The sequence below is a fragment of the Tachypleus tridentatus genome, chromosome 7 (genome assembly GCF_004210375.1).
Source record: "Tachypleus tridentatus isolate NWPU-2018 chromosome 7, ASM421037v1, whole genome shotgun sequence".
In the NCBI taxonomy this organism is placed as follows: Eukaryota; Metazoa; Arthropoda; class Merostomata; order Xiphosura; family Limulidae; genus Tachypleus; species Tachypleus tridentatus.
In genome coordinates this window covers 14,331,957-14,359,608 of record NC_134831.1, presented here as the reverse complement: position 1 = coordinate 14,359,608, position 27,652 = coordinate 14,331,957, and the positions used below count along the sequence as shown (strand labels likewise).

General features: G+C 35.8%; 1 pseudogene across 1 annotated transcript in view; it reads left to right on the top strand.

Moving 5' to 3' along the window:
• Positions 1-21,825, top strand: part of LOC143254930 (transmembrane protease serine 9-like) — a 68,420-nt pseudogene extending 46,595 nt beyond the window's left edge. The window contains exons 17-23 of the transcript XR_013030374.1: positions 1,890-1,982; positions 8,774-9,568; positions 10,844-10,923; positions 11,814-11,914; positions 12,652-12,920; positions 15,651-15,805; positions 21,462-21,825. The product of XR_013030374.1 is annotated as a transmembrane protease serine 9-like (transcript). The remainder of the gene's footprint in view (positions 1-1,889; positions 1,983-8,773; positions 9,569-10,843; positions 10,924-11,813; positions 11,915-12,651; positions 12,921-15,650; positions 15,806-21,461) is intronic.
• The last annotated feature ends 5,827 nt before the right edge of the window (positions 21,826-27,652 follow it).

Sequence of the window (27,652 nt, the reverse complement as noted above, 5' to 3'; positions counted from 1 at the left end):
TAATTATAATATATTAAGTTCGCCATTTATAACTTAACTGTTTATACAATAAGTCTGCTATTTATAATATAATTTTGATATTAATAAGTTTAATTATGCGTTCGCTTTTAATACTATAATAAGATTACTATTTACGATGCAATAAGTTTTTTATTTATAATGTCCACTGATGGTATAGTGGTATTTTTATGGATTTACAGCACTAAAATCAGGGGTTTGATTTCAGTTGGTGGATACAGCAAATGAACAAATATGAATTTGCTATAAACGAACACACATTATTTATGCTATCATAAACTTACTATCTGCAGTACAATACGCTCATTAATTATATAAGTTTACTATTTATAGCATAGTAAGTTTGCCATTTATAATGTGATAAGTTCGCTATATAAATTTATTTACTTATTTAGATATTATTTTCAGTGTTTAGATGTACCCGGAAAACTTTAATCGAATTACAGATATGTTAATTCTTCTCAGTTGAGTTGAAAGCGCGCGCTTCAATGGCATTTATAGCGTTTTAGTGGATGTAGAAACTTTAATGTAACGAATCCAATTTCTATGCTAGTAACTTTATGGTTAACACTCGGAACTGTTTCAGATCAAACCTAAGTTGCTGTTTGCGTTTACCAAAACTTAGCAGATCTAAGTGGATGAACCGCCAGAAGCCTGGTGTTGATTGTTTACACGTGAACGTGTGCGTGACCTTCAGTAACAGTGTGGAAAACACCTTGTTTAAACTGTGACTTCGTTAGAGCCTCGGGGTCGATAAAACGACTGGGTCACGCACGCTCTGGTTCAAATGTACGTCATGGAGTTGGCATTATTCGGGAAGCGATAGTTCTGGAGGCAAAACAGGATTTTTTTCGCCTATATGCCCTTCTGACGCGAATTTCCCTCTTACACTCGTTGGAGAGGAACCATTTTCATCCTGCGTCATTTTCTATCTTTTCGCATTCCCGTGATTGGAGCTAAGAGCTTCCCGACCGACCGATCTGTTTTGGTCCAGGAGACATGCCTGCTTGACCCGCCTAAGTGGTCCCGAACTTTCTCTTCGTGAGTCTCACTAGTCACTCGCTGGAGAAAGGACGGCGGCGATAGAACTTTACGTCAACATTGTAAGGTAGATTTCTGAACGTTCACACGATGAGATCTGTTCTAAAACGAATTACTGTCATTTCTCTCATCTGTGTAATGTTGGTGCATGCAAGGGGGTTCCGGCCAGGTAAGTAGGAGTCATTTATATAATTACTTGAGAACTGAATAAGTTGACACGTCTTATCTTAGGGACTACAACATTACTACAAAGTTCAATGAATGATCACACTGCTTTCTTTGGCAGTACATGTAGCTTTTTTTGTTTTCTAGAGCTTCAACCAATCCTGAGTTATATCGACTTCATTGTGTTAACATTCTAAAATAAGAAGCTTACAAAACGTTCAACGTATGTTCCAATAACTTGTATTATTTAATGTACCATAGAGACAAAGGTAATCGTAAATTCGAAGTATAGATTGTTTTTAAAAACAAAATACAACATATGAAGTGGGGCGTAATTTCAACATATTTCAAATATTTTATTCTTGTAACTTTTAGCTGTTCTTGGAACACCCCTAGTTTAAATAATCGTCCAACACGTTATTTTTTAATGCGTGCAAAAACAAAGTTAAATGAATGTATTGAATTGAAAGCAGTACCACAGTATCATATATATTGATAGAAAATTATTCTCTGCTGAAAATCTGGACCACACATTTATTCCACAAGCGTCGTACTACTGCGGAATTGTGTATCAGTCATAGAAAATTCAGAGGACAATTTAAAATATGCAAAGAAAATTTAGCTTCGACTATATAATGACAGTCTTCGTTCAGAAGTACCCTAAGTGGCTCAGCAGCAGGTCCGAAATTCGAAATTCTACAGTTCTAAAAACCCGGTTTCGATACCAGTGGTGGACGCAATGCAGATACGTTCATTAGGTAACTTTGTGCTTCATAGCAAACTAAGCCCCCATTGTGTCAAAGTTTTTGTTGCTGTATCTTTGAAAGTTTTTTTTTTATTATTTCTCAGTTGAAAATTAAATGTAGAAGGTTTGTTTGTTTGTTTTGAATTTCGCACAAAGCTACACGAGGACTATGTGCTTTAGCCGCCCCTAATTTAGCAGTTTAAGACTAGAGGGAAGGCAGCTAGTCATCACCACCCACCGCCAACTCTTGGGCTACTCTTTTACCAACGAATAGTGGTATTGATCGTCACATAACGCCTCCACGATTGAAAGGGCGAGCATGTGTGGTGCGACGGGGATTCGAACCCGCGACCCACGGAATACGGGTCAAGTGCCTTAACCACCTGGTCATGCCGGCCCAAATTGAATGCTCCGGGTGTTCTGTATGCTTGAGGGTTTGACTTATGTTATTAGTAATATATTAAACAAATAAGAAGGTATTTTAAAAAAAGGAACTCACTGCACTTCTTCTTCCAAGACATTTTATGAATTTCTTTAACTCTGTCGTTACATTATGAGCTGGAGCACGATATACGTTTCATGCGCTTCGTGCATCACGGTATATACTGACGTTATATATATATATAGTTTCCCGCTGGTACAGCGGTAAGTCTACGAATTTACTATGCTAAAAGTAGGGATTCGATTCCCCTCTGTGGACTCAGCAGATAGCCCGATGTGGTTTTGCTATAAGAAAACACACACACATATATATATGCAAATCGTAATTAATTTGACTATGCACGTAATACACATCAGGAGGAAGTTTAATACCGTATGTTGAGTACATATCTTTCACATATCTTCAACAGGACAATGTGCTCTCACAAAATTTTCGGAATAAATCGTGAGGATTCTCCGACATTCATTATTTGACTTCTGCAATTGGATGCACAACCAGATACAGTCATAATAAAATTACCAAAAAAAAAAAAAAATAGAGAGAGATGATTTCTGCTTTCATTTGTACAGTACGTTTTCCTCCCTATTATATCAGAAAAATCAAAGCAGTGAATGTTGGAGAATTTCCCCCAAATAAGTTTCCAATATTGAACTTGCATAAAGTATGCTCTAGGCCTAAACATGGCCGCGCAGAGAATCACTCTCCGACCGCAGCGAGAGAGTTAAATAAGGGCGGGGGGGATATTTTTGTTTTCCCAAAATTTGCTGATTTTGGTGTACTCGTTCTGAATTTCGAACTGGCTAAGAGAACTACAAATAATTTATTATATAGCAGTACGAATATTTATCACGTAATCAAACTATTTGTTTCGATGCAGTAATGTGACGTGTTTCGTTCTCACAAGCTTCGTTTGTGTTTTCTTTATATCTTAAGGAAATTCAGAACCAGTTTGTTTGCACCAGCAGCTCTTACTTCTCTGAGAACCGTATCGTGACTGAGAAAAGAGTTGGCAACAAGAAAAAGTAAGTTAATGAAGCTACTTCCTGTTAAAAGCCGGTTCGATTTCTTCGAAAACGATTGAACTAGTGAGATACGGCCACAAGGTGAACGACCGAGCTCTTGACAGTTAAAATCAGTTTACTTTCCGCATGCCAGGGCTATAGTCCCGTTACGTGCCTCTAGGCATGCTGGGTAAAACAAGGTCATCGAATCCACAATTTAGCCGTGACCTCCACTCGATTCTTCGGGTAGGAACAGGTGACTCAGGGCCGTTAATACTCTTGGCCCACATTATTGCGAAAATTGCAGAGACAACCCACGCTGTAGAAATGAATCAACTAGTGAATTAGAGAAAGAAATATTATTTATTCAGTGGAAAATTTGAGACCTTATAACGCTATAAATCAGGATTCGATACCCTTGATGAGGCATAATGCAGATAGCCCATTGTGTAGCTTTCCTCTCTTCTTGGTGGTTTGTTAGTAAATGTTAGAGTATTTAAGATTAAAATTCGGAATTCTATACCAGAGATGGAGCAGAACGTAAATAGCTCATTGTTAAACTATGCTACAAGGTTTATCAATGGTAAATGTGAGAGCTTATAACGCTAAAAGTCAGGCTTTCATACTCGTGGTGGGTAGAACACGGATAACCCATTGTGTAGCTTTACGTACGATTAACAAAAACGTTAAATATGTATATATATGTATGTATGCGTATTTATATATTGGTAAAAATATTCAATTCAACATAAAAGAAAGGGTTGTATCTTTCGTTTCATACAGCCTATTTGTAAACTAAAATATATTTCAATAAATTCATGATTCAAACATACTAATCGTTGTTACGTATTATAACTTATCTCGTACGAGTCTCCGATGTTGTTGTTGTTTTGAATTAAGCACAAAGCTACACAATGGGCTATCTGTGCTCTGCCCACCACGGGTATCGAAATGTGGTTTTTAGCGTTGTAAGTCCACAGACATACCGCTGAGCCACTGGGAGGCCGAGTCTTCGATATATTATGTTAAGTACGTTAACGTATTACGATTTCAAATAGCCAGAAATTTTAATTCAGAAGCTAATATAATGTTAGTATATATCAAAGTTATGATATTTTTCCACAAGATTAATTCACACAATTTTCTTTCTCAATACAAATATATTTTAATATAGAAAAAAATTAAAATAACGGTTATTACCAATAATTATTTATACACAAGGAAGTTTACAAACTCGCAAACAATATTCAGTTTTCTTCCTGATCTGAAACTGAATATTTTATTGACGGTCCAGGTCCAAGAAGAGTGAATTAGTTTTATGTTGATACACAGATACACTTCACTTAACGGAAATGCTAGCTAGCTCTATTCTTGTTTGACTTTATATGCTTACTTTTCACAGACGAAGATAGATATCTAATGTACTCATAGAAATACTAACCCCGAAGTTAATTATCTGAGGTTAAACGGTTTGTAATGTTCGAAATCTACAAACGTTCTTTCTCAGATTCTGTATTTTCCTATTAATGAGCCGTTAATCACAAATATAGCTTCCGAGGCTTATAGTATACTAACTGTAGCAAACGAACAATGTTATTGTCTCTTGTTGCGTCAATTTATATACTTTAAGGCGAGGTTCTAAAAAGCTCAACTGGCATCAAAACTGCCAATTACTTGTTTAGTTAATGTTTCAAATGTTCCATTGCTAAATAACTTCATTTGTCTCGAAAATATTTTTGTCATAGTGGCCAATCCCGTATTGAAAAGTTCCGTATCATTTTAAATGTTAGGGGTGGTAGATTCCATAATATGGGTTTTTGTGTGCTTTTCAATCGTGGAAAAGACGTTTAAAGCAAAATTTCGAGCATAACTCTCTGCACATGTTTTAAAATGCACCAACATTTAAACTTTTCCTAACATAAACACGCCCCGCTGATCCTCGAGGGCGTCTTATCCTTCCCCTTTTAGTAAATCACACTGTGTTTCAGTGTACTAAAACCACTACAGCACTAATCAGAAATAAGGTTATGTAGTCCCTTCACCCTACTTCGACCTACAAAGTAGGTAGTAACACCAGGGAAACTTAGGTGCGAGCAATTCCACCCACACTGCAAAACTTGTATATGTTCAGTTATCTTGCCCTCCGTCTCTGCTCGCGAGAAGTAAAGAATGAAAGTTGTATCAGAAACAAAACCTAAGCGGCAAATCGAGAGGTTTATGGCTCGCGTCCCGTTATTATACGTCGTATTTGATAATTTAATGAAAAATGCATATTTACATGGTGATTTAACTCCAGTAACAAACGTAACTAAATTATTCTTGACGAGTGAATAACAATATTTTTACAGGTTTTATAGATTGTGTTAATAATAACATTATTATTATCTATACAAGACAAGGCGTGCAAGAGAAAAAACACGTGTAAATTCAAATCGCTGCTCAAATGCGTAATAAATAACAAGGAAAAGTAACTGGAAATACTTCCAAAAAACAATTTAATTACTTAAAAAGTAAGAACAATAATGACTTTAAATCCATGTTATTAACATCATATTTTGACTGAAACGCTGACATATATTTTACACTATTTGCAAAAATTGTTATTCTCCCTCTAACGGCGAATAAAGGAATATGGTGGTCGGGAATCATCACCAGTAGCGAAATTAATCACTGAGGGATAAAGTGATAGAATTCATGTATGTAAAAAATTAATCACTGAGGGATGAAGTGATACAATTCATGTATGTAAAAAATTAATCATTGAGGGATAAAGTGGCACAATTCATGTATGTAAAAAATTAATCATTGAGAGATAAAGTGATACAATTCATGTATGTAAAAAATTAATCACTGAAGGATGAAGTGATACAATTCATGTATGTAAAAAATTAATCACTGAAGGATGAAGTGATACAATTCATGTATGTAAAAAATTAATCACTGAGGGATGAAGTGATACAATTCATGTATGTAAAAAATTAATCATTGAGGGATGAAGTGATACAATTCATGTATGTAAAAAAATTAATCATTGAGGGATAAAGTGGCACAATTTATGTATGTAAAAAATTAATCATTGAGAGATAAAGTGATACAATTCATGTATGTAAAAAATTAATCACTGAAGGATGAAGTGATACAATTCATGTATGTAAAAAATTAATCACTGAAGGATGAAGTGATACAATTCATGTATGTAAAAAATTAATCATTGATGGTTAAAGTGGCACAATTCATGTATGTAAAAAAAATAAAAACATCTGTATTTTTAAACTTTATTTTAATTGGACTATTTTAGAAACTACAATGTCGTTTATTTCAACAGAAAGTAAAAACAGTTCACCGTAAGAAAAAAGAGAGAGAGTGTGTGTTTTCTTATAGCAAAGCCACATCTGGCTATGTGCTGAGCCCACCGAGGAAAATCGAACCCCTAATTTTAGTGTTGTAAATCCGAAAAAAAAAGGAGAGAGATAACCACTACGAATGAATGGCTAAGTGCATGCGAACCTTTTTATGATTTGAAAGGGTACCACGTAAAATTACAAACAGCATGGAGACATATTATAATTCTAATACGTTTAAAGAAACAACGAACATAATTTTAGGCTCTCCTTTTAAAGGGTCTGATGTTATTATTGCGAACCTGAGTAGTAAAATAACTGCTCATAATAATTTGAGCAATCATTAATATGTCAAACTCTGTGATTGAATCACATTTACCGTATAAAGTAAGTTGTTTTTTACTGAATTACATAACTTTTATTCTTGTTATTACACGGGTAACTTAACCAACTTGTTTGTTTGTGGTTTCTGAAACGCAGGCACGTGTGTGATACATATCCCATTCGTATTTGATATTTTCAACTTTAACGATATCTTCGGCGACACATTATCTGAACATCTAAAATCAGAGACACTAAATTAAAAAAATATTGGTCCTAATTTAAAACCAAAAGAGCAGTCAGCAGCACCTACTGTCTGCTTGGAAACTCTTAACCGAAGAGGGGATTTAATAATGTGATTACAGTTGAGAGTGTAGAGTGTGTTCAGAGTGTATCACGGGCTCTAACCTTGAACCTTGAGGTCCACAGCCCAGTATGTTATTCTCTAGTTCATGCCCACCCTCATCAGCATCTACGTTAATTTGAAGAACTTAGAGTGGTTTGAATGAGTTTAAACTAGGAGTATTTATTTTAAGGAGCCATGATAGGCTGTTTGTCCTCTGTTTAATTAGTCTGTTAAACACAACTGATATAGGCCCAGCATGGCCAGGTGGTTAGGACGCTTGACTCGTAAGCTGAGGGTTGCAGGTTCGAATCACCATCACACCAAACATGCTCGCTCTTACAGCCGTGGGTTCGTTATAATGTGACGGTAAATCCCACTATTCGTTGATAAAAGAGTAGCCCAAGAGTTGACAGTGGGTGGTGATAACTAGCTGCCTTTCCTCTAGTCTTACACCGCTAAATTAGGAACGGCTAGCACAGATAGCCCTCGTGTAGCTTCGCACAAAATTCAAAAACAAACACTATTGATATCGAATAAGGTAAAACTTATTGTATTCCACTGCCATCTAAAGATACTTTAAAAGAACTCTTATAGAATGGCTGACTTTGAAACCATGAAATTTTACATGTGAATACAGCTATAAAAATACTACAATCAAGTCTATTAATTGATCTCAGGTGTAAACGTACATAGTTACATGCATACAAGTTGCTTCAAACATAGGCCAAAAGTAACAAATAAATCTCTTTTAAACTTGGGGCGTAATCCTAATTTTATTAATAAATATATAGTCAATCAATCTTGATTTATGAATTTCACGCAAAGCTGCACGAGAACTATCTGTGCTAGCCGTCCCTAATTTAGCAGTGTAAGATTAGAGGGAAGGCAGCTAGTTATCACCACCCACCGCCAACTCTTGGGCTACTCTTTTACCAACTAATAGTGGGATTGATTGTAACATTATAACGCCCCCACGGCTGAAAGGGCGAGCATGTTTGGCGCGACGGGGATGCGAACCCGTGACCTTCAGATTACGAGTCGCACGCCATGCCGGGTCCATTCGGTCTTTAATTTGTGATTTAGGCAGCGTGTATATAAAGAAACTAATATGAAAATTGTCGCCAACTTCACTGAACAGGAGAAGTCCATGAAGAAGGATAAATTGCGAATTTTCTGGAGTTTTTTTTTCTTGATATATTTAAAGCTACTGAAACGTCTTCCCCTCATACTTCTTTTCTTTTTTCAAAAACCTTTTTCAGTAAAACTAAGCTATTTGTATTTTTTATAAACTTATTACTGTCCTGTTTATCAACGGCTTCATTTTGTTTCTAATAGATATTTTTTTTCCTCTAGTTCATAGTCGTGCAAAAGATTATCTTCCTTGCGAACACCTTAAAACGAAACAGAAAGGTGTGTGCATGTTTGCCCAATATTGCAGCCTAGCCAATGGTACCCATCTTACCTACTGTATAGAAGGGTTCATCTACAAAAGTTGCTGTAAATTACCTCCAGGCGTTACTGGTGTGGATGGTGTTTTCTCCATTATGACGAATGAGATTGAACCATTTGTTCCTAGTGGAGGAAACATCCATGCATCACCAACGGAAAAACTCAGTACCAGTCAACCCATAACAGAAAACATTAACACTACAATCATCTTCACACCAGTTCCAACAACCATCCGCGCAAGAACCACGAACCAGCCACCGTCACCTCCTACTGTCATGACAAGGCGTCCAAGTATGACCACGGCTGGCGCTTTATCTAAGACGTCACCGAAACCAGAAAGTGCAACGTCATCCGAATATGAGACTAAGACTACTACGGTTACTGTGACCATACATCCTGGTCCTGCACAGGATGTAGAACAAGAGACTGCCTCTTTCTCAATTCTGAACCGTACTCCAACAATAAATGGCACTTCAGAAGTAACATCGACGCTAGTACCAACAGGAATCATGACTTCTGAAAGAGACACCACAGATAACACTTCCTCTACAACTGGGGTTTACATCCAGGAAGTAACGACTCAAGAAACAACTGTTACCGAGACGTCAAAAAAAGAAAACAGAACCCTCGGCCAAACTGTTCTGATGTCATCGTCAACAGCGCCACCTACTCTGAACAACACCTTCAATTTTAAGAAAGGTATGTTTGTTTGTTACTACCCTTTTTTGTTATTAGTGTATGATTTTGTCTTCTCTGCAGACACAGTTTTTATTCTGGTACTTTTTATCTGTTATAATTCACTTTCCTTTGAATTTGTAAAACGTGACTTTGAATTTAGAGAGCAATCATTGTTATAACAAAAGTTTAATATAACCAATTTTCATTTATTTTCAATTTTGAATTTCATGTTAGCAGTAAATATTTGTGTGCATAATGTGTAGATTATTTTTATAAACTCTTTTCTGAATACATTCAAATTCCAGTAAGACATTAGCCTTTCGGATATTCTAAAGATTGCATTATTTTCGTATGGACAGTATCTAAGCGCGAAAAATCATTAAATCTATCTCTCTCTTTATACACTCCAGTCACACCAAACATGCTCGTCCATTATAACGCCATGGGGGCGTTATAATGTCAATGTTAATCCCACTATTCGTGATATAAAAGTTATCGGTGGGTGGTGCTAACTAGGTGTCTTCCTCTAGTCTTACACTGCTAAATTAGGGACGGCTAGGGCAGATAGCTCTCGTGTAGCTTTGCGTGAAATTAAAAAAAAACAAACAGTTCCCTATATACGCATATAAACATATATATATATATATATATATGTATGTATATATGGGCCGTGAGTGGCTTAGTGCTTAGCATACCGGACTGTTAATCTGAGAGTCCATGGTATGCGTTCCATCGCAACAGAATTGTGTCCCATACTTTGGGCTTATGTACGTACATTCCGATAGTGACAGTTAAATCCTACTATTCGATTATAGTTGCCCAAAATGTATCAGTGGTTACTGTTGACTAAATGCATTTACTCTAATCTATCAGTTCAAATAGCCATATGTAGCTTTGTATGAATGCCAGACACAAACACATTTAAATATATATTAAGATAGGAGAGCGATAAATGGGTTGTGTTACTACGTTATGAAATATATCAGTGTGTAATATAATCTTATACTAGCTGGTTCTAAGGAGCTATTATCGTAGCTTTGGTGTGTTTGATAGATTGAATAGTTGGTTGTGCAATGAAGATGTTTACTACCTAAAAACATGACAGGAAAATTGCAAGACAGCAGGAAAGAGCTAAATATATGTCATGTTTAGTGATTTATACAACGGTCTGCTTGTAGCTGTTATCCTTTATTTGCATAATACGTACAAATAATGTATTTTTGTAGACAGAAGAGTATATTTGTTAAAACCCTTACAATTTGTGAAATACCTAATAATCTCTGCTTTGTATACCAGTATGCGGTCGTCCACAAAAAGGTCCAGTTGGAAGAATTGTTGGCGGAGAAACTTCGGACTTTGGACAGTGGCCTTGGATGGTGAGTACACCCAGAGAAAAATCGGACGTTTAGAATACAAGTAACGTACAGCAGGTACGATGTGCAAATAGTTGTCCGAATATCGTTCATTTTCGATACAGTTCTTCTATTGATAACAGATGGTGTTTAAAAGTGTATACGTTTTACTCTATCATAATGCATTATCGATCCAGGTTATCCAACTATTCTTTCAAAATTAGGGGGTATGGAAGAAGCTTGTAACTGTAATATATCTGTACTAACAGATACTTCTGAAACGAAATTAGGGATGAATGTGTCACATCATCATTAAGAAGCAAATTTGTCGTTCTTCAGTCCCTTAACTTTACCACAGATAAGATGAATATGTCACACGATCATTAATGGATGAAGATGTCGTTCTTCAATACGTTAACTTTACCACAGATGAGACGAATCATAATTAGGAAACAAAGCCACAGTGACTACACTCAGATACAATGAGCGTATGTATTTGCCAATATTGAAATATCCAGTTCTAAGATCCTTCCAAGTGCGAAGATGTCGGACAGCAAACTTTTTACTGTCGTTTGTCAAGCAATATCGTTTTTTATTTATTTGTCGTTAAACACAAAGTTATGTAACGAGTTTTCTGTGCTTTGTCCACTATGAGTATCGAAACCCGTTTTCTTAGCGTCTTAAGCCCGGGAGACAAACATGTAACTTCACAATATTTGATGCACATGGATTTGTTGTTGTTGTTACTTTTAAGTTCCGAAAAATATCTAAAATTAGTTTTGAACTATTTTTACTTAAGAGAACATTATGAGGTAACACGTACAAATGGGTTTGTAAATTATTGTATTTTCTAACATTTAAATCACAATAATCAATACAAGTCAGTATTAATCCTTCAGATCTTTTTTTTTTAGATATCTCTTCGACAGTGGAAAAAATTTGATTTTCTTCACAAATGTGGAGCTGCTTTACTTACTAAATTTTGGGCGATCACTGCAGCACATTGTGTGGAAAAGTAAGTTTTTGTTAAAACATATGAGAAGTTAGAATAAAAAATTAATGGCTTTAATTGACGTTCGAGAACAGAGGCCCGAAATAATTCACGTTGCAAACCACTCTCGTATGTTTCGATTAGAATTCAGATTAACCACCGCCATGTTAACTTTTTCTCTTCTTGGTGGAATTTGTCTTTAAAATGTTGTGAAAAAAATCGTAGTGTTAAAGTAGACTTAACTCTGCTGTGTGCTCTTATTTCCCTTCAATTTCAATTTTACTTCTTATTGTTATTAAATTTCAATCTTACAAACCATGGCTAATACGCCTTTATTGTGTTTTCATTAGATAAAGTTTTTACTTTGGATGTGATTAGTACCTTTGCGAAGATTCATAATTTAATTTTAAAGGTTAACCTTTTAGTGTACAGGATGGTACAATAACAGTTAGTTGTCCCAAAGCTATGGAAGAGATTTAAGTATGGGGAAAACTAATATCTTGTCGACCTTGTAAAAATTTAGTATGAGACTTGGAAATACAACTGTCTCTGTATATTTAGTGTAGTTTATCGTCGGATACCTTCCGTGACTTTGTCACTTAATTCTGTCCTTTAATTACCTTTACTTTAGAAACGGTACTTTACAGTTGATATTGTCGTCTTCTTCAGTGTTCAATCGTCTTGTAATTTTTTAATTCTGTCTTGTAAGTACCTCTACTCTGGTAACGGTATTATACAGTTGATATTGTCGTCTCCTACAGTGTCCCATCGTCTCAGTTACTTCTTCGGCTCGGCGAGTACGATATTAGCGTGGAAAACGAACCTCTCAACTACGTGGAACGACGAGTCCAGCTGGTTGCTTCTCACCCGAAATTTGACAGGGCCACTTTTGAGTACGACATTGCCTTGCTGCGATTTTACGAACCTGTAAAATTCCAGAGAAACATTCTACCTATCTGCATTCCTTCAGAAAATAACCAATATGTTGGCCGCTACGCCATTGTGACTGGTTGGGGCAGACTACGGGAAGGTGAGGTGCAAACACTGCACTTACTCGTAAAAAAATAAAGTGGGGCGTCTCTCGAAACTTTATTTTCGGTCGTTTTGACTTTTGAGGGCTCACAAGCAATTAAAGCTTTTAATTGGTGTTATTCTATAACGTGGAACATAAAAAGGATACTATGGTCACTAAAGAAAACACTCAAATCCAAATATAGATACATATCTATATATATATTACAGTAGACCTAGACTTATTTCATTAAAACTTCAAAATATTTTCACCTCATTTGAAAGTTAACTAGTTTCTTGCGGAAAGCGGGTCTGTATGAAATGTAGTTGTAATAAAAACGTTATTTGTCCCAGAGTCAGGGGAAATAGCGTTAAAAAAAGTAATAATAACATTTTGTAAAGGTAAAATGATGAAAGTATGGCAATGCCAAAAGGAAAGCAAACAAGAATACAGGAATGATGCAGTTATATATAGATCATCCCAAGGTGACTTTCAATATTAAAATGTAATATTACATTGTAAAATGCATACTTCACTTTAATATTACTGCAGTTGGAAGTTATATATTCCTAACTATTTGTATGCAATTTGTTTATCATAACATCATGGTATTGTAAGGGTAGGCATCAATGTAATGTAACTAAGAACCTCGGACTTACCTGCAAGGAAACATAAGTTAAGTCAAAATATGTGTTAATTATAACAAACTATTATAAGCTCTCGCTACGAAGTCGATCAAGTTGACCGATGTCGTAACCATTTTGTACTCATTTATTTTACAATGTATTTTAATATTAAAAGTAATGTAGGGATTATCTATGTATAGCTGTATCACCCATATATTCTCGTTTACAGTACTTTTGGCACTGTCATCCTTACATCATTTTACATTTATAAAATGTTGTTAATTACTCGTACAAACAGCAATATGAGCAGCGCGATTCTAAAGTAATACAACAACAGAGAAGATTGTGATCTTCGTCATATGTTCTTCGTTCTTTACAAGTGGACATTACAGATGTAGTAACTTGAGTTGTTAAAAAGTACTTTCTTAGTAAGTGCTAGAGAATTACCCCTTCTACTTAGTGAGTGGAGCTCTTGCCTGGCGTTCATGAATGTCTAGTGTTCGATACCAAAACTGAAGAAATGGCATACATAATAGAATTATCATTGACAATCGGACATTCAACCACAAGCCTTGTTTGTGGGAGTAGCATAATGAATATTTTTATAAAGAAGTGTTTTACTAGAGATTGCTAAAGAAATAGTAATTATCTCAACTGTTGGAGCACTCACCTGTATTGTGAACAGTATCAGATTTAAATCACGCTATACATAGCAACATTTGACAAATAAGATCCTTCACTTTCGGAATTATAGTCAAATGAAGCTGAATTGGATCAATCCGAAAAAAACGTACCTGAGTTAAGACTAATGTAGCCTTACGCACTCTCAAGTTACAGTTTTTTGTGGGGTTTTTCACAATGTTCACTACTAGTGAGGCTCACATATTGTATTATATTTAATAACTTTATGTTTGTTGCCTGTAACGTGAACAACTAAGAACCTGATTTACATCAAATATTTTACTTATAAAATACATAGGGACAACAACATATTATTAATGTAGTTTTCGTCCGTTGGCCATATGGTTGCTTGATACGCTTTAAGAACAAAAATGACTACCTTACAGATCTTTGCCAGTTGTGCAGAACATTGATTCAACAAAAGCAACACTAATAAAACATAAACAATTATTGGTGTTAAAAATAAAAGACTAATTTGCATTTAATTCTTACCCTATAAATCTTATAGTAAATGTTTTAAATAAAATTTAGAATAATTATATTTCAATTGCGTAATCTAATTCATACCATAGCAATTGTTGTTTGTAAAAACTTTTAATATATGCCAGCTAGCGTGAGGAGCTCTAGTATTACCACAAAGCCCTGTCGGCACTGAATAAGGTAGATGTAGTGTGGTTGATTTACTAAAATATACTTTTGCTTATTTTAGTAATAAATTACTACAATAATTTAATGAAATTAATTGTAATATTGATAGGTATTTTTATTTGTTTTTGTGTGCCTCTAATTTTATTAAAGCCATTGTAATAAATAAAATTATAGACCCCATTAATTTGGCGCAGAAATAGTTTAAGAAAAGATGTTTAGAAAGCTGATACGATCCTTCCATTGGTATATTTTTAAGGTTAAGAGAACATCTCTAACTTTTTATGGGATCTTACAGTCAATGACCACTGGAGAAATTCCCACGAAATAAAATGGAAAACTTTCTTTTATGATATTACTGTTGTCGTGCGCTCTCAATAAGTTTTTCTAGTAATATGTTTGTCTTTTGGTACTCTATTTGTCAAAGATAATTAATTATACATATATATATTTAACGCTCTATTCCTTTGATTTTCAGATACCTTGTGTAACGTTTATGTGTTTTTTTTTAAAGTTTTTATTATAAACTAAAAGTTATGCTAATATGTATAGCAAAACATCTTAAGCAACGTTTCTAACCAGCAAAGTTGAAAATTCCAAATCCTGGAAAACTAAGTGAGTAAAAGAAAAGCCTGAATATTTCACCATAGTCACCTATTTGTTTGTACAGACATATTGGTCATTCACTAAAATTTATTTTGTTATTGTTGTTGTATTTTTAAAGATGTGTGAGTAGTACAGTGATGTTCCCATGTTTTCCTGGTAATACTACATTCGCATCAATATTTCATTTTAGACGGCCCTCTACCGAAAATCCTTCAAAATGTCAAGGTACCAGTTATAACAAACAGGGTATGCATGGATATGTACAAACGAGCAGGCTACAATGAGGAAATCCCAGAAATTTTCATCTGCGCAGGACAATCTGACGGTAACCTGGATTCCTGTGAGGTCAGTTAATCTTTAACAGTTAAAAACACACGTATTTAAATATGTACTTCGGCTAAACATGTGATAATCATTCTCCAAAGTCTGAGTTTTCCTACCCACCATTGAATCCAATATGGCGATATCTATTAGCTTGATTTTCATCCTGCTAACGGTTATACATTGCTATGGTAAGGACCAAACAGCAAGTGGTAAATCAGGCTGGCGATATTTTGATTTGGAAAAACCACATTCAAAAACTTTAGTGTGTTGCAATCATTGGAGCACAGAATATTTCCAATTTGTTCTTTTTTTTAACCTTTAAGTATTGTCCACTTGTACTTTATGTTTCTCACTGTACGTTTTTTATTTATAAGTTGTATACCATCTGTGTTAGTTTCATGCATCTTGATCATAACTGCAATATCCATGCCAGATTGTGGATCTTAAAGTCAAAGTTTCGAGTCCTGTTACCCCAATAACATCACTCGTCGTAGTTTAGAACTGGGGGAACGTGATAACAGAGACGATCAAATACCGCTATTCGATCTGACGAATGTGTGTGTTTTCTTATAGCAAAGTCACATAGGCCTATCTGCTTTGTCCACCGAGGGAACTCGAATCACTAATCTTAGCATCGTAAATCCCAAGACTTACCACTGTTCTAGGGGCGTGCGGTCTGACGAGAGTTGTGGTTAATAATTTATTAGCTCCTTTCCCCTAATAGTATGACTTCAAAATTAGAGATGACTAGCGCCCTCATGCAACTTTGAGAAAAATCAAACAAATGAACAAGCAGAATTACCTCTTCGCCCGGAACGAAAAAAAAAAAAGTTAAAAATCGAAGTATCCGTTTAAAATATAAATAATTTTAATTAGACATACGAGAATGAAATATTTGCAATAGAAGAAATAATAAAAGCAGTATCAGAAATATTTTGTTTGTGAGAAAAAAAATCTGATGTTTTTACTTTTGTACAATGATAAACAAGGAATACTAGGCGTATATGTACATATACCTATATATACATCTGTCTGATTCTTCAGGTGCTCGGTTTTCATCATTTGCTAGCATAAAATGTGTGTTAAAAAGTATGAAACTAATGCAACCAGAAGTTGTTTGAAACAGGGATGGGCAGCTACAGGGATTACGTAAGATGTTACGACATATAAAGTTGTTGCGTATACAAAAGTATGTAAGAATCGCTTACATGGTGTTAATCATATTAACTTACAAGATCAGTGGATTTTTTTTTTTGCTAAAACACTTTGAAGAATCATAAAATTATTTAATCTGTGTATATTCTACCTAGCACTAAATATTTTTGGCTCTTGTGCTGTCTGCTGCGTCCACCGAAGGGAATAGAGCCCCTGACTTTATAGTTGTAAATCCGAAGACCTACCGCTCTTTTACGGCGCGATCACTATGTGTAAACACTGATGTAATTTCTGAGAAGGTTATTTAAATACGGGCACTTCAAGACAACCAACAGAACTGACGATTAAACGGTAAATTCAAGTTCAATAAACTTTTCTTTTATTATTAATAACCCTCTTAGCAGTAGGCTTGATGGATTTTAGTGCTAAAGTTCTGGGTTAGGTTCCTAGTTAACACACACAGCATAGACAGTTTTGTACTTAAATATATAAACTACCAATTGTTAATTTAGGATGATTTTGAAATCAGCGAGGTTATGTGTATTTGTCGTGGTCTTAATTATAATTTGAGTTATATTGTGATATTTCAATGATATTATATATTTTAATGGTATTAAAAACAGATAAATAATAAACTAAAATAGGGGAGTTATTAACAGGTTTTGTTCGGTGTCTGGAAATCATTACATGATCATATTCATTGGTCCAGAGTACCCAAGATTTGGCGGTGGGTGCTGCAGACTGTTTTCATTTCCTTTGTAGTTTGCCATAAACAAAAGTAAACAGTAATTAAAATAATTATGTAAGTGTTTGTGTGTGAATTTGAATACTTTTTTTCTGTTTCACCAGAGGTAAAATGGAAAAGAGAATCTGTTACACAGAGTTCTAATACCTAAAACGGACCCATACCACCATAAATAATTAAAGTGGTCTGTTTTTTTTTAATTTTGTGCAAAGCTACACGAGGGTTATTTGCACTAACTGTCCTTAATTTAGCAACAAAAGAATAGAGGGATAAGGAAGCTAGCATCACCATCCACACCTATCTCTTGGGATACTCTTTTACCAACGAATAGTGGGATTGACTGTTAACATTGTAACGCCCTTACGGCTGAGAGGACGAGCATGTTTGGTGGAATGGGAGATCCGAACTCGCGACCTCAGATTGTGAGTCGAACGCCCTAACTATCTGGCCATGCTGGACGATTAAAGTGGTCATCAGCTGGTTTTGTTTTATTAAGTTGAAAGGGTATAACCTCAAGCCTTTCCATATTTAACACTAAAGATGAACTAGATATTTTAGATTCAGCGTTCTGTTCTTATAAAAAAAAACTGAAAAACGTTATGATTAAAAAAAACCTAAAAACATTACGGTCCTAAGACACAGGTTTTACGACATCTGCTTTTAATATTCTTGTCAGAGACTGTATTATTGCCCTAATACTTGCTATCTTGTCTAGACCTAATTATTTATGCGCTATGTCACTTCTGACACACAAAAATCTTTACGTGAATATAAAGGCCAATTTGTTTCATTTACAGTGGTAACTCGGTTCTCGAAAGACTCCCTTCTCGAACAATTCGGTTTTCGAACATATTGTTTCCGAAAAAAATGTCTCGGTCGTTGAACATACACTTGGTTCCCGAACTCCCGAAATAACCCGACTGATGACCCTAACGACCCTTCGACCATTTTCGGCCCACGCCAATCTTGCCCGAAACATTTTACTCGCACCTGTCGCTCAGTCCACACCCCCGCTAAAATCTGCTGTGAACGTTCTCGTTTTTCTTTTCTTTTTTCTAAATATTCTGATTAAATAAGCCACCATGGGGTCAAAGAAGGATAATAAAAGCAGCAAACTAAAAAAAGTTGTTAGAGCCACAATAGAGGTGAAAAAGACCTCGTAGCAAAGTATGAGAGTGGTGTTCGCGTGTCTGATCTTGCTACGCAGTTTGGTATGGCGAAGTCTACAGTCTGCACCATACTGAAAAATAAAGAGGTCATCAAAGGAGCTGATGTTGCAAAAGAAGTGACAGTGCTTACGAAACAAAGATCACAAACAATGGAAGAGGTAGAAAAACTGTTGTTGATTTGGGTAAACGAAAAACAGCTAGTGATAGCATTTCTGAGACCATCATTTGTGAGAAAGCAAAGCAGTTGCATGCTGACCTACTGAAAAACACTCTTTTAAGGCCAGGGGTGGTTTGAAAAATTTAGGAAGAGAAGTGGCATATATAGTGTGATGAGACATGGGGACGGTGCCAGTTCTAACAAAGGCGCTACTGATAAATTTGTTAGGGAATCTAAGGACTATGTAGAAGTTGAGGGTTTTATTCCCCAACAAGTGTTCAACTGTGATGAGACAGGCCTCTTTTGCAAGGAAATGCTAAAGAAGACCTACATCACCAAGGAGGAGAAGTCACTGCTAGGACACAAGCCAATGAAGGACAGGCTAACTCTATTATTATGTGGTAATGCAAGTGGGGACTTAAAACTTAAGCCTTTGCTTGTGTACCATTCTGAGAAACAGAGGGTTTTTTAAGAAAAAATAATGTCCTGAAAATTAAATTAAATGTCATGTGGAGGGCTAACCCTCCATGGGTAACCAAGCAATTTTTTATGGAGTGGGTCCATGAAGTGTTTGCCCCAAGTGTAAAGAATTACTTTACGGAAAAACAGTTGCCACTCAAGGCCCTTCTTGTGATGGACAATACACCTGCTCACCAACCATGCTTGAAGAACGGGTTGGTGGAGGAGTACAGTTTCATTACGGTAAAGCTCTAGCCCCCTAACACGACTCCTCTCATTTAGCCCATGGACCAGCAGGTCATATCGAACTTTAAGAAACTCTACACCAAAGCACTGTTTCAAAGGTGTTTTGAAGTGACCTCTGACACAGAGTTAATCCTTAGAGAGTTCTGGAAAAATCACTTTAATATCCTCCATTGCTTGAGGATCATAGACAAAGCCTGGAGGGAAGTGTCTTTGAAGACCATGAACTCAGCCAGCCTGGAAGAAATTGTGGCCAGACTCAGTAGCAGATAGAGACTTTGAAGGCTGAGCCTGTTGTCGAGGATATTGTCTCACAGGGCAGGTGTATCGGCTTGAATGTGAGTGGTTATGATGTGGAGGTGATGGTGGAAGACCACAACACTGAGCTCACCATGGAATAACTCCAAGACCTTCAGAAGCAGCAGCAACAGAAGGCAACTGAGGAAGTGTCTTCAGGTGAGGATGAGGGAAGGGAGGATGTTCCTAGTTCGCTAATCAAGGAAATGTATGTAAAATGGGGAGAGTTAGATAGCTGTAGCAATCCGCAGCATAAACATTTTCAATGACAATGCCATGTCTTACTTCAGAAACATTTTAAAATGCAGGCAGTTTGTTTGTTTGTTTTATTTTCGCACAAAGCTACTCGAGGGCTATCTGTGCTAGCCGTCCCTAATTTAGTAGTGTAAGACTATATGGAACGCAGCTAGTCATCACCACCCACCGCCAACTCTTGAGCTACTCTTTTACCAACGAATAGTGGGATTGGCCGTCACATTATAACGCCCTCACGGCTGAAAGGGCGGGCATGTCTGGCGCTACGGGGATGCGAACCCGCAACCCTCAGATTATGAGTCGCACACCTTAACACGCTTGGCCATGCCGGGCCAAAAATGCAGGCAGAAACAAACCTCATTAGACAAGATTTTAGTGAGAAATAGGTCCAGTGAGTCTCAAGCAGGTTAAGCGGTACAAAGAGCCAGAAAAGAGAAAGAACCCCAAAAGGAGAGTTACCTGACGTTTTTATGGAAGGTGGCTCCCCTTCTAAACAATAATAACCCTCCTACTCTCCACATTCCTCACCACCTTTCACTTACGCCATCAGCTCTCCTCAGCACAGGCAAAGTGCAGTTACATTTTCATTTATTGTTTTTTTATTGTGTTTATAGTTTTTGTGGTTGACTTTATGCATGTAAGTATTATTATACAGGTATAAATAAGCAATATTTTTACTTAAATGCTTCATAATGCGTAATTTTTTGGAGGTCTATAAAGGATTAATTTAATTTACAGTATTTCGTATGGGAAAAATTGATTCGGTTTTCAGTGATGTCGAGAAACCCACTTGTTGAGAAATTTATATGCAAAAACGGCTCGTTTGGGTTGAGAAAATATTTTACGAGAAAATTTCGATTTTCGGTCATCGTCAGAAAGAACCTTTGACCGAAGAACAACGTTTCGACCTTCTTCGGTCAAAGGTTCTTTGTGAACCTGACGATGACCGAAGAAGGTCGAAACGTTGTTCGCTCTTCTACGTAAAATATTTTCTCAACCCAAACGAGTCGTTTTTGCATATAAATGATTCGGTTTTCGAACAGCCTTCTGGAACGGATTAAGTTCGAGAACCGAGGTACCACTATACAATGTTTGCAATTGACGATATTTTTTCTTCTTTATTTATTATTCTAGATAACTTAAAGAACTCCTAATACCAAAACTGGTTTAAATTTAACCCATCTTTTATTTCTTTAGGGTGATTCAGGAGGACCGATGGTGATTCAAGAAGACGAGCACTGGGTTTTAGCGGGAATTATCTCGTGGGGAATTGGTTGTGCCTTGCCTAACCAACCAGGTGTTTACACTCGCATCTCAAAATTTTCTGATTGGATTAATCAAATTATTGTGCTTTAGTGAAAGCAGTTATGTTACGATGAACAATACAATCATTAGCCATGATGTCGATCTCTTGTGACCAAAACGACAACATCCAAAGGGTCATTGATCTCAGAAACAACCTGCCTCCCACTAAGAAATGGTGGAACTTTACATAACTATTGTAAATAATATTCTTCATATATCTATACTGTAATGAGTTGGTGCTATGTCGGGAAATAGTTAGGTATAAGATATTATTAATTTTATTTTAAATTGAGTCAATCATCACGACCAACCAGAATTTTAAGAACCACGTTACGAGAAGACAAACGCCAGTCCTAAGAACCAAACCGAAAAATTCTATGAAACCTACTCGATGTTAATGAGCAAATGTTGATTTTTAAAAAAAATCTCTACTTTTCTACCCATGAGAGTGTGTGTATGTGTGTTTTTACCCCTACATTTTCCTGAAATTACAGATCCATTGTTTTTCCAACGACCTTATTTTGTTAATGTAGGTGTACGTAAAATTTATTTATACAAACTTGTACGTAGAAATAGTACGTGGTATTGTCTCTAATATCTAGCCCTCCAGTGGTACAGCAGTAAGTCTGTAGACTTACAACGCTAAAAATCTCGTTTCGATACCCGTGGTATGCAGAGCACAGATAGGCCATTGTGTGGCTTTGAGCTTAATCACAAACAAATATCTAAATGACATTTAAGGTTTTACCGTTTCGCTAACAGTACAAGCAAAGAACAATAAGTAACACAATTCCTGCTGTCTGATAAGGTTCACTTCACCAAGCTGTAAAGAAATTTACCTCGTTTTGAAATTTACTTTCAACCAAAATTTGTTAATTTCAATAAACTAAAGAAGCTACCTATTTTAAAACGAAACTTTGAGAAACGAATGTGTAACATTTTGTACTTTAGTTTCACGAAAGAAGTGGGCTAAAATAGAATTTCTTAAGAGTAGATATATGTGTATATACATAGATAAGTTATAAACAAGCTATGGATAGCTCTCGTTTCACTCTGTGAAACCATCCGTGATGTCGAATTGAATTTATATTAATTTAGTCAATACCTTCCCTAAACTCTATATTCTTAGTGTATAATAAAATCACTAGTTATAAAAGCTTTGTTTAGCTAAAACCTCTCGCATATAAAATGTGCAGATTTTAGAATGTCTCTTTTTAACTGCGTTGCATTATTTCTCTAAGTTTCCATTTTTTGAATAGGCATCAACTGGAATTTTAACAGATCCATAAATCCGTAGCTTAAAACATTGCTGTGGTTGGATATATCGTATAATTAATTGTCCTCTTAATGTATGGATGAAAAAGGGGTTTGTCATAACAACTGTAATTGATCAGTGTTTATAGTGGGTAGATGTAAGCACCTGAAATATAATGAATGTTTTACGCATTTATCAGCTGTTTTTACTAATAAAATAAACTGATTGATACGATTTCTCCGCTGGTCATACAAGTATTGTTGCATATTACAAGCGAGATAAGTGTATCCAAAATGTATACAGATTTTCAAAGTAAACAATCAGTGACTTCAAAATGTTTAAAATGTAGTTACAACCAATGATATTAATTTCTAAAATACTTATAGTATATCGTATTAAGACTAACATAGCATGAGTTACTTACTTTAAAAAAAATCCATACCGAAGAATGTGTAAATGCGTATTACTTATATAATGAAATTTCTGCGTTAATGAATGAAATATGCATCTTATCTTTAAATTCAAAACTATTTTACAGATGGCGCTACACGTACTTAAATATTTTTAATTAATGACGTGAATTATTTGCTGACCACATCTAAATGCAAAGGATTTAACTCATTTTATTTTAAAATTTGAAAGACCTATTTCTTACTTATATATTCGCTTCACGAACACTCGAAGAGCAATGCGACTATGGATAAATCTCTAAGACTGTAATTATAGTAAAAACTTCACCGTTTAGAAATATTCATGCAGCGGAATTTTTAAACGCTAAGTCATGGACAATTACAAGGACTAGAGTCTTAAGCGATTTTTATAGATGTGGAGGAACTCGCACATAAATGCGTTTGGGACAGTCTCAACTTAATTCAAAACAACGTCTCCATCTATCGCCCTCATCTGAAGTGAAGATTATGGTTATAAAAGCGAATATGAAACAAAACCAATCAGCACAAATAACAACATAAAACGAATTTGAAGTTGACAAAATCTCACCAATGCTTATTTTGTTGTGAACAATGAGTCAAGAAGTTGGAATCATCAGTCCCTTAGACTACCTGTCAAGTCCATCGATATATCTCCAATGAACTTTTGTTTATCTGGAACATGGTCGTAGAAGCCGAAGGCCAAATACAATGAGTGTAAATAAATATCCATTATAATAACACTCACTTTTCGTCTGTTCTGAAAATGCGCGCGCACTTCGTTTTCTAGGAGGTAAACAAAAAGCAGGTGGAAATAGTAGACATTTTCTCCAACAACGTATTCAATGCTTATCAATCTGTTTAAAATGTCTAATGTTAGGTCGTGTAATAAGTTTATTCATTGGTGGTATTACGCACGATAATGTTCAGCCCGAATAAAACGTACCCTGTTACTGTGTTAATTTTTCTTTTTATCAAATATTGGCCTTACTTAATGAAGGCATAACCAATGTCAGGTCAAAGACAAGCGGACTTATAGATTTCATTGTCTGCGATTAAAATTATTCTGTATTATTCTAGAAATTTTGTATTTAAAGAAGTACTGTTGAAACAAAGATATACATTTGAACGCAAATGTTTTGAGGATCTTTGCTAGTATACAAATATAGTAGATTGACTTCACCATCCGTTTTAGAAACTTGTTACAATGAAATTTGCAGGCACTAATGTATAGCCATAATCATCTGTTGTTATTGCTTTCTTAGTGCAAAGTTGCATATTGAATTATTTGTGCTCTGCCTATCCCGGTGAATCGAACCCCAGAAATTAGTATTTTAAATCTATAAACCGATCGACGTTGTGGGAAGTAGTACCAGGGATGACAAGAAACCTGAAGCATCGTTCTTATTATGTGCTAGTAACCCTACTATACTCCAGGTTTACACTGATATGGCAAACAACTTAACACGGCTAGCATTATGAGTCAATAGTATCACATCTTATTTTTATGTAGGGTAATGCCAATACTTTTATTTTGTAAACACAATCTCTTTTAATCTCTTTATATTCAACAATCTAGATTCTTGTCATATTCCACAACACCAGTGAGACACATTTACAACAGTACATTGAAAGCTAATCCGAAGTTTCCATGATAAACTTCCATGACGTCACTCTCACACTTAGCGATACTTGTTCATTCCCAGTTTGTCATTTCAGTTTTTTTTTCTCTCGTAGATACACTGCTGGCCAAAATCTTAAGGCCAATGAATTTAAAGAAAAAATATGCATTTTGCATTGTAAGACTCAACCACTTATTTGAGTAGAGCTTCTAAAGATGAAAATAAGAAAATGGTAAATAAAAAACTTTTTTTAGCATTTAATAGGGAAAATGTGAACATTATGAAATTAGCCTAAATACTAGCTGGTCAAAAGTTTAAGACCATACTGAAACGAAGCGTTAATCGGTAAACACGTAACGAAATTTAGTCATTTGTGTTTAAGCATTAGCGTTGTCAACATCTCCCACTGACATCTCCTGTGTTACATTGGGTAAAAACATGGCAAAGGCTAAAAAGTTGACAGAGTTTGAACGTGGCAGAATTGTCGAGATGCAAAAGCAAAATCTCTCTCAACGTGCCATTGCTGGTGAGATTGGGCGTAATGAAACTGCTGTTGGAAATTTCTTAAAAGACCCTGAGTGGATATGGAACAAGAATTTCAAGTGGTCAGCACAAGAAAATTTTGCCGGCGTTGAACAGGAGGATAAGACAGGTTGTCCGGCAAGACACCAGCCGATCGTCGAACTAAATTAAAGCCCTTACGGACGCAGAATGCAGCTCAAGAACAATTAGACGGCATCTACGAGAGAAAGGCTTTAAAAACCGTAAACGTTTTCAAAGACCACGCCTCCTTCCACACCACGAAACAGCTCTGTTAAACTTTGCTGAGAAGCACCAAACATGGAACGTAGAAAAGTGGACGAAAGTTTTGTTCTCTGATTAGAAAAAATTTAACCTGGATGGTCCAAATAGCTTCCAACGTTACTGGCACGATAAGGATATCCCACTGGAGACATTTTCTACACGACACAGTGGAGGAGGTTCCATCATGATCTGGGGTGCCTTCTCCTTCCATGGAACAATGGAGCTTCAGGTTATACAGGGGCATCAAACAGCGGCTGGCTACAATGGCATGTTGGAGAGTGCATCCTAATTGACTGAAGGCCCTCGCTTGTGTGGAAATGACTGGATCTTTGAGCAGAACAACGCTGCAATCCACAATACCCGCAGGACAAAGGACTTTTTCATGGCGAATAACGTGATTCTTTTGGACTATCCAGCGTGTTTGCCCGAACTGAACCCAATGAAAATGTTTCGGGGTGAATGGCAATGGAAGTCTATAGAAATGGACGTCAATTCCAAACAGTGCATGATCTTCCTGAAGCCATCTTCACAACTTGGAATAACATTCCTGCCAGCCTTCTGCAAACGCTTATATCGACCACGCCAAAGCGAATATTTGTAGTTATTCGCAGTGACGGCCGTGCAGCACACTACTGAGACCTCTTGTTGATCATTTCCTACCCTGTTTCGGAGTTCTTTTTAGTATGGTCTTAAACTTTTGACCAGCTAGTATTTAGCCTAATTTCACAGTGTTCACATTTTCCCTATTACACGCTAAAAAAGTTTATTTTTATTTTCCCTTTTCTTATTTTCATCTTGCATATTTTTTCTTTATGTTCATTGGCCTTAAGATTTTGGCCAGCAGTTTATGTATTTTAACAAGCAAATAATGATGAATATTTCTTAGTTTATCTACAATAATGATTTTTTATATAATTATAACAAATAAAGACATGGAACAATACACGCTTAATCCTTTTTGGACGCACCTTTCTTTTCACATCTAAGGAGTTATTTATTAGATAGTTGTTTAACATTCTCCAAGATTACAAAATTTTAAGTATATTAAATCTGTTTGTTTTGGAATTTTGCGCAAAGCTACTCGAGGGCTAGCAGCGCTAGCCGTCCCTAATTAGTAAGCAGTGTAAGACTAAAGGGAAGACAGCTAGTCATCACCACCCACCGCCAGCTCTTGGGCTACTCTTTTACCAACGAATAGTGGGATTGACTGTTACATTATTATGCCACCCTGGATGAAAGAGCAAACGTGTTTGGTACGAATGGGAGTCGAAGCCACGACCCTCAGATTACGAGTCAAAAGCCTTAACTCACCTGGCCATGCTGGACCATATCAAATGTAAAAACTTAAAAACAAGTTATAAGACAGAGGATATAAGACTGATCGAAATAAATATATATCATTCTTGCTTCGACTGTATTCAGTGAAGCTTTATTTTTAGAAGCGACATATTACTCTGCATAAATACATCTCGAGAAAAAAATTAACTAAAAAAGTTTAAAGGGCGAAGAACATCCGATTATTTTTTTTCCGATTATTTTTATTTCGTTTTTGTGGTAAAATCGGCATCGATATTTTTCACATTAAATCCAATCTATAAAGACACAAAAACAGGTTTTAGAAGTTTCATTATTAGGTATTTTTATTTCTAATACGTTGCAATGATCAAATTAATTTTAATGGATACGACATTTTTTGGACACATCGCCAGATAACGAATTTATTTGGTTTGACAATTATACCTTCGGATCATTCATGAGTGAAAATAATGACAATTGATGGATAATATATATCAAAATGACTCATTGTCAAATGTAAATCAAAGGATCCGTGGTTCGTGGCTTTTTGTCGCAAAATTGCGCTTCGTACTTTGGGGTCTTGGATGAGTTGTAGGAGTAATGGTCAAATCCCACTATTCAATCAAATAAGACTTGTAGATAAATACTGTGTACAGCTGCCCCCTCCATAGTTTGTCA